Genomic DNA, 3280 nt, shown 5'->3' with positions numbered 1-3280 from the left:
TATTTCTGTGAGTCTGATTCTGTTGTGTAAATCAGTTCATTTGTTTCATTTTCTAAGATTCCTATGTAAGTGATATCATAGGGTATTTGTCTCTCTGTCCGACTTACTTCACTTAGTATGATAATCTCTAGATCCATTCATGTTTCTGCAAATGGCATATTTCATTCTGTTTTCTGGCTGAGTAATATTCCATTATATATATAACACATCTTCTTTATCCATTCCTCTGTTGGTGGACATTTAAGTTGCTCCCACATATTGGCTGTTGTAAACAATGCAGGTGTGAACTTAGGGGTACATGCATCTTTTCCAATCAGAGTTTTGTCCAGATATATGCCTGTGGGATTTCTGGATCATATGGTAACTCTATTTTTAGTTTTTAAAGGACCCTCCATACTGTTCTCCATAGTGGCTGCACCAATTTACATCCTCACCAACAGTGTAGGAGGGTTCTGAAAGTTACCTTAAAATCCTGGTGACAACTCCCAGACTCATCTCCATCCATAACTGGTTATTAGTGGTAGTTCTCCAAGTGTCATGAGACGGTTCTTTATCCTCGCGTTCTGTTCCTGATGATGATGATGTGTTTAGAGTTATGAGTGTCCCGAGGAGGCTGTTTGGTCAGAGGCTGTCAAGCCTGGAAGCAGTGGGTGGAGGAGAGAGGATTTCACACGTGAAAAAGCAATCTTAAAAACAAACAACCCAATTAAAACATAGGCAAAGGACTTGAGTAGATATTTCTCCAGGAAGATACACAACTGGCCAACAAGCACATGAGTAGATGGTCAACATTACTAGTCATCAGAGAATTGCAAACCAAAACCATATGTATCACTTCACACTCATTAGGGTGTCTGCTATCCCCAAAATAGAACCTAGGAAATGTTGAAGAGGATGTGGAGCCTTTGTGTGTTTCTGGTGGGAATGAAAAATGGTCCAACTGTTGTATATAAAAACATGATGGCTTCTCAAAAATTGAACAAAGCAAGGCCCTCTACTCAGTACTCTGTAGTAAACAATATAGGAAAAGGATCTGAAAAAGAATAGATATATCTATTTGAATAACTGAATCACTTTGCTGAACACCAGAAACTGATACATTGTAAATCAACTGTACTACAATATAAAATAAAATTAAACACAGCATTATTGTATGACCCAGCAATTTCACACACACACACGCACACACACACACACGTATATGTTGTTGTTTAGTCACTAAGTTGTGTCCGACTCTTTGTGACCCCATGAACTATAGCCCAGGCTCCTCTGTCCACAGGATTTCTCAAGTAAGAATACTGGAGTAGGCTGCCATTTCCTTCTCCAGGGGGATCTTCCCAACCAGGGATCGGACCCAGGTCTGCTGCATGTCTCCTGTATCACAGGGAGATTCTTTACTGCTAAGCCTGGGAAGCCAAATTTGGAAAACTCAGCAGTGGCCACAGGACTGGAAAAGGTCAGTTATTCTGATCCCAAAGAAAGGCAATGCCAAAGAATGCTCAAACTACCGTACAATTGCACTCATCTCACATGCTAGTAAAGTAATGCTCAAAATTCTCCAAGCCAGGCTTCAGCAATATGTGAACCGTGAACTTCCTGATGTTCAAGCTGGTTTTAAAAAAGGCAGAGGAACCAGAGATCAAATTGCCAACATCTGCTGGATCTTGGAAAAAGCAAGAGAGTTCCAGAAAAACATCTATTTCTGCTTTCTTGACTATGCCAAAGCCTTTGACTGTGTGGATCACAATCAACTGTGGGAAATTCTGAAAGAGCTGGGAATACCAGACCACCTGACCTGCCTCTTGAGAAATCTGTATGCAGGTCAGGAAGCAACAGTTAGAACTGGACATGGAACAACAGACTGGTTCCAAATAGGAAAAGGAGTTCGTCAAGGCTGTATATTGTCACCCTGCTTATTTAACTTATATGCAGAGTACATCATGAGAAATGCTGGGCTGGAAGAAACACAAGCTGGAATCAAGACTGCCGGGAGAAATATCAATAACCTCAGATATGCAGATGACACCACCCTTATGGCAGAAAGTGAAGAGGAACTAAAAAGCCTCTTGATGAAAGTGAAAGTGGAGAGTGAAAAAGTTGGCTTAAAGCTCAACATTCAGAAAACGAAGATCATGGCATCCGGTCCCATCACTTCATGGGAAATAGATGGGGAAACAGTGGAAACAGTGGCAGACTTTATTGTTTTGGGCTCCAAAATCACTGCAGATGGTGACTGTAGCCATGAAATTAAAAGACGCTTACTCCTTGGAAGAAAAGTTATGACCAACCTAGATAGCATATTCAAAAGCAGAGACATTACTTTGCCAACAAAGGTCCATCTAGTCAAGGCTATGGTTTTTCCTGTGGTCATGTATGGATGTGACAGTTGGACTGTGAAGAAGGCTGAGCGCTGAAGAATTGGTGCTTTTGAACTGTGGTGTTGGAGAAGACTCTTGAGAGTCCCTTGGACTGCAAGGAGATCCAACCAGTCCATTCTGAAGGAGATCAGCCCTGGGATTTCATTGGAAGGAATGATGCTAAAGCTGAAACTCCAGTACTTTGGCCACCTGATGCGAAGAGTTGACTCATTGGAAAAGACTGTGATGCTGGGAGGGATTGGGAGCAGGAGGAGAAGGGGATGACAGAGGATGAGATGGCTGGATGGCATCACTGACTCGATGGACGTGAGTCTGAGTGAACTCCAGGAGTTGGTGATGGATAGGGAGGCCTGGCGTGCTGCGATTCATGGGGTCGCACAGAGTCAGACACGACTAAGCGACTGAACTGAACTGAACTGAACTGGGAAACCTATATATGTTTATCCAAATGACTTGAAAGGTTGGTTCTATGACCTGTCCACATTGGGTGAACCAGGAACCAGATCATTTAGACTGGGTCTCTGTGTTTATCTTTTTCAAAAAGGCCTCGTTTTTAATTGCATAGGAAAACATTTTACCAGTTAAACAGGATCTTCAACTCTGTCCCACATAATTTGATATGAGAATTGCTTTTTTTGTGTTGTAAAATACATATAACATAAAACTTAGAATTTTAACCATTTTTAGGGGTACAGTTCAGTGGCATTAAGCATATTCATATTATTGTGCAACCATCATCACGATCCATCTCTAAAGTTTTGAATTGCCCCAAACTGAGACTCTGCACCCATGAAGCACTGGCTCCCCATGCCTCCCTCTCTTAACCCCTGGCAACCACTGTTCTACTTTCTACCTTAATGAATGTGAATGCTTAGGCACTTCATATAAGCTGTGTCATACAG

Source organism: Bos javanicus, chromosome 1 (assembly GCF_032452875.1).
Source record: "Bos javanicus breed banteng chromosome 1, ARS-OSU_banteng_1.0, whole genome shotgun sequence".
In the NCBI taxonomy this organism is placed as follows: Eukaryota; Metazoa; Chordata; class Mammalia; order Artiodactyla; family Bovidae; genus Bos; species Bos javanicus.
Note: the sequence above shows the minus strand (reverse complement) of the source record.